The sequence below is a fragment of the Podarcis filfolensis genome, assembly GCF_964270895.1.
Source record: "Podarcis filfolensis genome assembly, chromosome: 9".
In the NCBI taxonomy this organism is placed as follows: Eukaryota; Metazoa; Chordata; class Lepidosauria; order Squamata; family Lacertidae; genus Podarcis; species Podarcis filfolensis.
The window spans coordinates 53,185,616-53,196,860 of NC_139610.1; positions in this window are offsets into that span (position 1 = coordinate 53,185,616).

An 11,245-nucleotide genomic window follows, 5' to 3' on the forward strand; every position below is an offset into this window, starting at 1 on the left:
GAGGAGCCTGGCGGCATTTCTCCGTGTGTGTCTGTGCGTGCTTGTGCGCCTTTGTGTTTAAACGAATGGTAATTATTAAGCCAATTGTTCTCAACGACTACCAGCTTGCATTTGATAACAGACGGAGATCTCGCCCTTTCTTAGCCCATTGATTCCGTCCATGCATTCAAAAATATTTTCGTGACCACAGACTTCGTATCTCATTTCCGGGCGGGCCGATTGACGATGAAAATCGGGTCATCTCTGGAGCTACGAACGGAACTACTCGGAAGTAAGTTCCTTTTAATTGCTTCTGCTTTGGGAGTGTGGGGGGAGGGGGGAGGAGAGAAGGGGACTCTGCATACGTTTACTTCGAAGTAAGCCCCATTGAATCCCCAGGTAAGCTTGGCGAGAACCGCACCAGACTTATTTTCTGCCCCCCTCACTTTCGCGCCCCCCCACTGTTAGGCAGAAAGGGAAAATGCCCTCGTTCTCCACAACACCCTTTACTGTGGTTATTTCCCACCAAAAAAACCACATCACGCATTAAGCCACATCTCCTCTCCCAGGAGCCTCTGGCGCTCCTCAGCTCAGCCAGAAATCGGGGGAGAAAGTACCCCTTGCCTATCCCAGAAAACCCCTGAATTAAATCCCTCCCCAAGAGGGAGTGGAATTTCTTCTCTTCCTTCTGCCCCGTCTAATAAGATAAAAGCCCGAGGGAAAGCGGGGAGGGGGCTCATTTTTTCCTGAGAAAGGAAAATAATAATAATGAGATTATATTTGGAGTAGGCAGTAAATCACAGGGGGGCCTTGGACGTCTGGGGGTTGTGTTTCTGACGTTTCAAAGCAAAAGAAACACAAAAAAACACATGGTATCGCGGGCCTCCTTGGAAGGTAAGACCGAGAAACTACGTGCTGTGTGTGTGTGTGTGTGTGTGTGTGTGAGAGAGAGAGAGAGAGAGAGAGAGAGAGAGAGAGAGAGAGAGAGAATATGCAAGGCCAGAGAAGAAAGCTGGCTCAAAAGAAGAAAACATCGCTTTCCCAAGTTGCAGGTCTTAAAGCCCCAAAGCCATAAATTAACCGGCTGGACTTGTGGCATCTCTCTCTCTCTCTTGAGGACTCTATTAGAAATGCCAGCGAGAGATTCGAGCGGCTGACCCCAAAGGCGGGTGCGAGCAAACAGGGCTGTCTGGCTAGGAATCCACATCGCAATCCACAAAAAAGGCAGCCCGACTCCTTTCCCCGCCCTTCCCGTCGAAGGGCGTCACTTTCCGCGCTGCTCCCCGCTCCGCCTCCCCCCCGCCTGGTTTCCCTGTAAAGTAGGCAGGCAGCGTTTGAAGGGAGATCTTGGCACGCCCCCCCCCCCGCGTGCGTGTGTGGATAGACAGAAGTGGGCCTGTAAGAAGAGCGGATGTTTTGAAAGTTTTATGAATATAGACGGGCTATTGATTGCCATCAGGAGCTCGGCTCGGCTGAACCCAGCACGTTTCGTCGGGGAAGGAATTAAAAGCTGGAAGGAGAAAAAAGCCAAGAGACTTGGGCGGCTTCTTGATGTTTCTGCAGCTGCAAACGGCGAGCGGCTGCCTATTCCTCCATTTTCGCGGGCATTCGCCTGCTCCTGACGATGGAAAGAAAGAAAGATCGCCTCCTCTCCTTCTAGGATTACTGGATCAATAAACTAAGATCATATTTTAAAGCTTGTATGTACACACACTTGGGGGGGGGTTAGCTTCGTTGAACACGGGGGGGCCGCTTATCTCCGAGGAAACGCGTTTAGGATCGGGGCACACTTCAGGCATCCAAAAGCACGAAGAGAATTCAGTTTTGGGTCTCTCTTTGTCCCTTGCCCGTAAAACTGTTAGGATTACGTTCCTGGAAATACACTTCACAATTTAGCGGTGTTATTGTTTGCTGTTGTTTTACAGCTTCGGTTCTTCGGCATTTTAACAGTCTGCACTTAACGGAAGGTGAGCTTGAAGAGCTAACAGATAATAAAGGGAAGAAAAATCAGAGGAACTGAATCCGGGAATGCCAGGGAATTTATTTCAGGAAGGACAAAACGTACTTGCAAGGATTAGGGACGAGGAGAACTTTTCATTGGGTTGTTAAATGGATTAAAAATGTAAATTGCGCATTGTATTCCCACTAGCACGATATACACACCCACCCGCTGGGGGTTTCACCAGGGCAACAACTTTAACTATATTTTATTCAGCTCTATCTACAAGACTTCCAAACTTTGGACACGGGAAATGAAGTACGTATATAATCTCTCAAATGTTCCCAAATTGTGTTATCTCATTGACGGTCAGTGAATATCGCTGAAGAAGTGTGTGCGGTTTTTGTGAGTGTTTTATTACCTTTTCACGCCAGCTTTAACGGTGCATGGCACACACAATATCTACACACAGACATACAGGATGCATACCTTAATATCTCTCGAAATACAAATCTTAGCAGAATCCTCCTACCCCAGTTTGAAATATATGTCGGGAGAAATGTGTCCAATCTTTAATCCAATTTCTATTCACAACTGTGCAAACTGACTTTAAAGGTGCATTTAATGCAGTGATAGTTAAATATTTTAAGGGCATATGATTTGGCTTGCTAAATGCCTCGTTTGATACGCAGACTAGACAGATGTAACTCTCAATAGTGGTCCCCGGTAGGCCGGGACAGTTAATCTTCCACGAATCAGGAAAGATTTACGCTTTTCAAGATCCGTACGAAGACTCGGCTAATTAGATTGCTGAACCTCCTCACCCTCCCACAGGGTGAGCAAGAACACTTACCGAACACACACGCACCATCCTGTCCCGACCAGTGAGTCTCAAAACACACACACACAGAGAGAGGGGGGGGGGAGGGAGAGAGGGAGAGGGAGGGAGAGAGAGAGAGAGATTTAAAGCGAACTGAGACTCCTTAAAGTGAAAACACACAAATCAACTTAGATAAGGGTTACCTATTCTCACATTGGAGCCTTCTGTCCCAAGCCAGTGTACTAAGTCGCGTTGAACTCGGCTGGTCTTGTTACTAAGTAAACAGGCGCACGATCGGATTGTCCTACGCTTTTGTCTACAATGCATTTCACACGCCGGCCACTGTGTGGGATCCACCGAACAACCCCACTTCAGCCGATGGAGGTGGACTGGTGGTTTAGCTCTGAGAGACTTCAAGCGGATGACTTGAATCGATCGACTATGAATCGGCAATCATTGCAAACACTCACCTCCCCAGTCCGCAAATTAAGTGCAGCAGATTTTAAATCGTAGGTTGACAATCACTGCCCAGTGCCAATAAGTATGTCCTTTTCCTACAAAAATTGCAAACACCCCTCTCCCAGTTTAATCCAAGTAGAGCTGTAACCCACCCACCACATTTTCTTTCAATGAAATTTATTTCCAGGTTTACTGGAGATAAGTCCCGCTGACCACTCACGTCAAGGCATAGCCGGTAGGAAATAAAGGAGATACCAGAGAGGAAGCTACTTAGGCTAGCTGCCCTGCAGCCCAATCCTATGCTCGTTTACCTGCAGGTAAGTACCACCGATAAGCCAATTTAGTATCAAATAAGTGAACAAAGGGGGTCAGCCGCCCAGCCCTCCAGGCATGAGTGCTTCCTCGGAAGTAAGAATGATTTCTGTCAACTTCCTCCCAGATTCATGGGATTGCAACTTTTAGCAGTCTTACTTTGATATGGTGTAAGCCCCTTTAGAACTCATGGCACTTTCAAGTTAAAGAAAAGTTAAGAATGAGGTACCACCCATGGGATCTAGGGTGGCCCCTCGCTATTAGGGCTTTTCCATGTGAGTCTATTCTGCAACATACCATTAATGCAGGAATAGTATAGTAATGGAGGATCTTGACTGGATTGTCCACACTCCATCCCATTGATGTCTTTGTTCTGTAATGCTTTCCCTATGTTACCAGATTATTGCTTTATAATACAGCAAAAATGGAACAACCCCCCCCCCCCAACAACAACGCCACGGAACATATGTGGCATGAAAAGTTACAGGATTTCATTTAGAAGTTGTGGATATGCAACAAATGGAAACTCACCATCATGAGCACAAATGAACGGGCAATAAAAAGGACGTCTGGAGTGAAATCAAATCGAGTTACTGTAAATCCAAATATTTGACTGCCACTGTGAATGGAACTGTAAGGCTGTGGGATTGAGGTAGCCAGGTGCAAAAATGGACAGGGCTCCTGCACCTGATGTAGTGATGGAGAAGAGAAACTACCAGCTTGCAAGAAAACACAGAAAGAGGCAGGAGTCCTTTCCTCTTTTGAATCTGCCCTGCCTATGTGACATTTTGGTCCCATGGAAATAAAGGAGCTTTATGTACATGTATCTGAAAGGCCCTAGACAGAAGGTAGATTGGAATCTACTGGTAGTCTGTGATTTGAAGTAGAACAGCAAGGAGGAGCAGCAACAAATCACCTCTCTCCACCAAATCAGGTGGCTGAGATGAAGAAGGTTGGGGTGAGGAGAACCAGGAGTGGATTTTTGAGTGACAAGACTGGGAGCTCTCAGTTTTGGAAACTGATTCTGAGCACTGAGTTCCTTATTCTAAGATTATGTTGGCCCCTCTCCTAAACTACTGTTTTGTAGCAGTGTGTATGGACTGTAGTTTAAGCGTTAGTGGATCTCTGGTGTGTGTGTGTGTGTTTAAAGTAGTTTCCACAAGCCTGAAGTCTGCCTGGCCCTGATCCCCATCAGAAAATCTACTGTGACAACTGAAATAGAAAAACTTGATGCCTACTCCCTCCCCTCTTTCTCCTTGCTATTGTTCTTCGCAGTTGCTTTGCCTTGCCAGGAGGAGACCTTTGCCCTACATGGTGTAAAGAACATTGTCCTATGGCTCCTTGATCGCTTAGGCCCTCTGATGTGGTGTACAAACAAGAAGATGTTTCTTCCTAGGTTCAATTGTACAAATGATGAGCATATCGCTGAGTAACCAGTAGATAGAGTCTCCTTTGGCTAACCTGAAGCCAAAGGGCAGAACAATGGCCCAGTAAACAAATCAGTAATCTTGTTTATTGAAATAGGCTTTTGTAGAGTAAGTAGTGACCTGAAGGGTGAAATATTGAGTTCGGAGGAAGTAGGGATATTCAGGAACAATTCTGGATGGAATAGGAAACACCTAAGCCATTTCTTGGGACGTGGGTGGCACTGTGGGTTAAACCACAGAACCTAGGGCTTGCCGATCAGAAGGTTGGCAGTCCGAATCCCCATGATGGGGTGAGCTCCCATTGCTCAGTCCCAGCTCCTGCCAACCTAGCAGTTCAAACGCATGAAGTGCAAGTAGATAAATAGGTACTGCTCCGGCGGGAAGGTAGATGGAGTTTCCATGTTCTGCTCTGCTTTGCCAGAAGTGGTTTAGTCATGCTGGTGACATGACCTGGAAGCTGTAAAGTGAGATGAGCACCGCAACCCTAGAGTCATCCACAACTGGACCTAATGGTCACGGGTCCCTTTATCTTTACTTTTAAGCCATTTCTCAGGACCAATTTTCTCTTCCCACTTGACCACAACAGGAGTAAAACTGCTTCAAATACGATTGCTAATGCTGAGTCTTACTCTGGGTAAGTAAGTATAGACTACAGCTTTAAACATGCTTAGAAGCATAACATTTGGGTAGCCAACACAGTGTCTTTTAGATGCTGTTAGAATCCAACTCCTATCAACCCCAGTCAACATAGCCAGTGGTCAAAGATGATGGGAAGTGGAGTCCAATAACATATGGAGGGCACCATGTTGACTATCCTGCTATAACTAATAGCAAGCACTCAACCTCTCCTTTTTACCTAAGGTCCTCTTGCAACCTCCCTCCCTCTATAAATTTCTCCCAAATCCCTCCCACTGCCATGCTTTCTTGCCCTCCTTTCACCCATGGGTGTCTGTCCCCGAGACTTCAGTCATAAGAACAGAAGAACCCTGCTAGATCAGGCCAAAGGCTCGTCTAATCCACCATCCTGTCCTCACAGTGGCCAACCAGATGCCTATGGGAAACCATAAAGCAGAACCATGAGCACAACAGTGCTCCCCTCTTGTGATTCCCAGCTCCTTAACTCATATGTCAAGTATATCCTCTTCTTTTCCACTAATACATCCGTGTCTGTTTTCTGCTCTACGTTCTCAGGAGCAATACCTTGAAGAAAGACTTTCCTGAACAACTTCTGTATCACATCTCTCTGCAGACCACAAACTTATACATACTAGGTTTATGCCACATTGAGGAAGATCCTTGTAAACTATGGCCTGTTCCCTTACTATCCCCCCTTATAGAGCTATAGTTTCCATGATCACTTCTGGGCAGTGTTATGTCTATAGGTCCTAATTTCCTCTGCCCCACACTCCATTCACCTACTCCTGAGCACTCTTCAGTCTCGTCTCTGAGTTCAGCCTCAGAGCAAGGACCATGGCATTTCTGCTGTCTACAGCAACCACCTAGCACCCAGATGGTGCAATCCTTCTACCCCTTGCCTGGGAGTAAGTTCTACTGAATTCAATGGGACTTCCTTCTGCATAGAAATGTAAAAGATTGCATTGTTGCTGATGAGTTTGGGGCATACTATATGGCAGGGGCATGGAATCCACTGGCTGCATTGCCTCGTGCTTGGGAGGAGGTACCTGCCAGCATTGGGTGGGGCCAGAGGCAAAGTGGGTGGGGCAACAGATGTACAACAGACTACATTCCAGCCATGCAAAAGTCTATCTCTCTCTCTGTGTGTGTGTGTTTTACAAACACCTCTCTCCATCCAAGTAAACAAGAGGCTTTATCACAGTTCAAGGACACATTCCAGCCACGCCAAAACACTCAAGGAGCCTTGGAGCAGGGCTGTCTCTGCTGCTGGTGAGGTGCAGCAGGGAAAAACAAGTGTGACCCGAATTGCGGGTGTGGCCTGAGAGGTGTCCAGAGGGCTGGCTAGAGAGGCTTTGAGGCTTATATTTAGCCAGAAGACTGAGGCTGTCTGCCGGGGCTGTACTGGATTTGGGTCCCTGTCCAGACTCTGATAGTCCTGAGACTGGAGGACTTTTACCAAGAAATCCCGTTGCTATATGGTGTGCTCTCCTATGCATTGCATTACATATCTACTCTGAAGCAGGCCCTACTGCGCGTGCATAGGATTGCAGCTCAGGTCCCCCCAAATGTGAGGTCTACACTTGGTTCTCTTGCCCAGTAGAATTTAGGGGAAAGCCTTTGAAGAGAGAAAGAGACCCCGAGCGAGAGTTTGTTGCCTAAGCTGAAAGGAAGGGGGTTCCTAACATTTGAAGCCTGTCTTGTGCAGAATTGCCCTAGTCTTGACAGCAGTCGGGTCGTCTTTCTTCCGCCAGAATCAAAACACCGAGTCCCATAGCAGAGATGACTTTTTGCCTCGATCTCTTGACCGCCCAAGAGGCGCCTCTGCGTTCCCGCCCTCCTCCTCTTCCAAACTGACAGGGTAATGTGGTTTTTTGGGGGGTGTTTTTTAAAAAAAGTTTCCAGAGGAGCAAGACAGCTTATCAGCCGAATTCCCAATGCATGAGTCACAGCCAGCAATCCTAAATGCACTTACCAAAGCGTAAAACTACTGTCCTATCCACAGGCAGTCTCATCGTACTCAGCAGGACTTAATACTGAGTAGCTATGCATAGGATTGCGACGTAAGTCTCCAGGGAGTTACTGGAATTTACTACGCAGTTAAGTTGCAATCATACGGTGTTTTGTTGAACTTGCAAGTTGATGTTTCCATTGAGATCAACGTCCCCTGGATCTCACAAGTTCGGGATGTGATTCTGGAAGAATTGAACTCGATTGCAATACATTGGCTTAAATGCGCCCCACTCCACCCCTTTTTCTACGGGGTTTGGTATATGTGTACGGACCAGCTGCGCCGTTTCATGGGGAAGGGAATCCATTAGAGCCGCGGAGATTTAAATGTTTGTATCGGGAGGCAAATGGGACTTCAGGTTTCCAACGCTCTGTCTGGAATAAATTAAAACTTTCCACATTATTTCTGTCTCTGCAGCCAGGTAAGCGGTGGACGCCACGTGCTGTCTAGCTGGCTAGTCCGCGAACAGGATGCTGGACTAGATGGGCCATTGGCCCCATCCAGCAGGCTTTTCGTATGTGTTCTTGGGCAGTTCACGTGGACTTCAACGGGCCTTGCGCAGGAGACCTTCCCCGCGGATTATGAGCTGTGTCTGTAGTTGCTCCATAGCCATAGCAGCAAAATATAATGTTACTTCAGAGTTGTCTGACTTTGCCTAGGCTACGATTTAATTCCAGAAAATCCATGCCTTATGTGCTCCAAAAGTAGTAGCCGAAGTCTAAGGTTACTTTCTTCTGAACATTGTTTCCTGAGTGCATCTGGAGTGAAACGTTCGCCATATTTCTGTCATTTTTCTCGGGAGATGTAAATCTTTCCACCCCATTTCCATCGCCCGAGACAGGAAAGGTACGCAGTCCTATCGAAGCCCTAACAACCAAATGAATCTAACGCACCGATTTTGCTTGGTAAGGCAGCGATTGTATGGACATTTGCCTATAAGTAAGTCTCGTCGAACACAACGGGGTTTCTTCCTGAGTACTCATGCATAGGATTGCGCAGGCTGCAAACCTACTCAAGCTGTCTTAGAAATCAGTCCCGGAGTATTTATTGGAACTTACCTCCGAATAAACATAGGATAGGGTTGAGTTGGGCAAGTAACTCCTAATGAAAATAACGAGGCTGGTTTCTGATTAGATAAATGTCTGGGCTTACCTGGAAGTAAGCCTCACTGAACGCAGCGGGACTTACTTCCAAGTAAACGTGCACCTGGAATCCTATGATACAACCGGGTGGTTTAATAATCTGGCGTCCGGCGCCCCCAACTGGGATTTTAATGGATGCTGATTCTATGGCAAATCCAGAGTATTTAATGCACGCCAAGGATGGCGTTTCCCAATTAAGCTCGATCATAATCTGTTTACCCCCGACATTGGTTTCAAAGAGGAGTCGCTTAAGGTGGTTGGCAGCCGTCAGACCAATCCAAACTTCAGAAGTTAAGCCCCAGAGAATTCAGCGGGACTGACGCCCTAGCACCTACGGAACTGGGTGGAGAGACTGACCTCTCATTTTGTACCCTGGCCGTGTTTCCTTGGGACGAAGTCACTTTAATTTCACTGGAACTTACTTTCGAAGTCAGTTTATGTTACTAAGCGCCCTAACTTCGAAGTGCCCCCGCCTACAATTAGACTTGAACCCCCGAAGAAGGGCATTCATAATTATAGCCTCTCCTTTGAGTGTCTACTCGGAAGTAAGCCCACTTGCGCTCACTACGGCTTACAACAGGCCTTGAAAACCTATGCATGTCTACTCAGAAGTAAGTCCTATTGAATGCAATGAGTAAGCACGCAACGGCTGAAGCTGCAAAAAATGCGTGTCCCGTTAATTTCACATTGCCGCGCAATGAGATCCTAGGCTTCTATATTTATTAGGAAGGAAATCTTCAGAGCCCAGTGGAACTCCCCTTCCCTCCCTTGTGCGCAGGGACCGCAGCCTTAGGATCAGCCTTCAGGCTTACAGGTGGAAACTATTTTCTTTTTCATAATTCCTCTTTGAGGGGACCCGCCAGCCATGTAAACACAGGGGGAGGAAAAGAAAAACACAGTCTTGCTAACCCCTTAACCCTTTCCTGGAGTCCGATAGTTGAAATGGTTTCCAGGGCGAAATAAAAGCCGATCTGTAAAAAAAAAAAAAAGGAAAAACTGTGTGTGTGTGTGTGTGTGTGTGTTTCGGAGCTCCTCTCCTGCCCCCAAACTCTGTTGAACATTAACAGCCTGGGAGCTGCATTGCGGTGTAAAATGTTACATATAAAAATGAATCATCTCTAAGTTTCTCGTAAAAGGTCCCATAAAAGTAGCTCTATAAATCTTGGTATGCACTTAATCCTTTCGAATTGACTTCTTACGTTTCCACTAAATATTTGCACCCGAAAAACAAGAAAGCTGCTGTTGCTGCTCGCTATTAAACGACTGTCTGAGGTTGTTTTGTCCCACTAAGGCCACAATTGTTGAATGACACCATCAGTATTACCACTAGTAACACTACCACAGCTCCGTTTAGACGCACAAAGTCTTACGGAGGCTTCTCAACAGTCAATAAACTGGAAATGAAATTTAAAATCCTAAAGGACCATAGCGATGCTGACAGAGAATTGCATTGAAGTGGATTATGGGCTAGAGAGGATCCTGGGGCTACTCTAGAGTAGGCAGACAGGGCAGTCCACATCTGACTACTCACCACCACCTTAGAAGGAGAGTGTCCTTCCTTTCCTCCAGTCCGCTCCTCTGGAGTAACAGAAGTGGCTTCAGTTCTAGACAACTGCACCATAAGGTGTCAAATATTTCATTGCCCCTCATTCCTTTTGGAAAGTTCTCTCTGCTAACCCCCATCCCTTTTGTTTCGGGGTACTTCCATAAAATCCCGTACTCGCAATCCGGATGAACTGTGAACGCTTGTAACTGTTTGCTCAGAAGCAAATCCCACTCCGTTGATTGTGGCTTGCACTCCCGCAAGTGTGCATAACTCTGCCCGGTTTATTGAGCTGAATTCGGGGGAACTTTAATTCGGAATAAAGCCGCACAGAATTGCCTTTCGCCTAACTTAGAATAATTCGTCTGATTCGTCTGCAGGGACCTGGGCGGGGGGAGCGAATCATTCCTTCATCTTCTGTGAATGAATGCAACAAGCTTGAATTCAAGTTATTGGTTCTCCTAGAGTAGCTAAACTGACTTTTGTTAAGACTGCTCACCTCAGAATATAGAGTTGAAGAACTGTATATTCCAGATGACTCCTGCATGGAGCCAAAGCTGGACTTTCTGATCTCCCAGAGGCTCTTCCGTCTCTAAAAACTTGTGCTTCTAAATCAGGCAGTTAGGGAATGGGGTCTTGCTGCAACCCTCTCGCATCCTATGAATGCTTGCTCTGCATTTGGGATTACTCCCAAATCAGTGTGCATAGGATTGCAAACGGACACCAAGGGTGCGCTCCTGTGCAGATGTAAGTACCTGGTAGTAAGTTCCATTCAAAACCATGAGGATTATTTTTGAGTTGCATAGGATTGCGTTGCGCGGAGGAATTCGGTTTTACTACCAGGGCTCAGAAATCTGCTTTGCTCGCATTCTTTCCCTAAAAATGACCCACTCACGCCGAGGACCGCAATCCTATGCACACTTTAGTTGGACAAAACGGGATTTACTGCACGACACTCAGCGGCAAAATTCCTCCCAGCT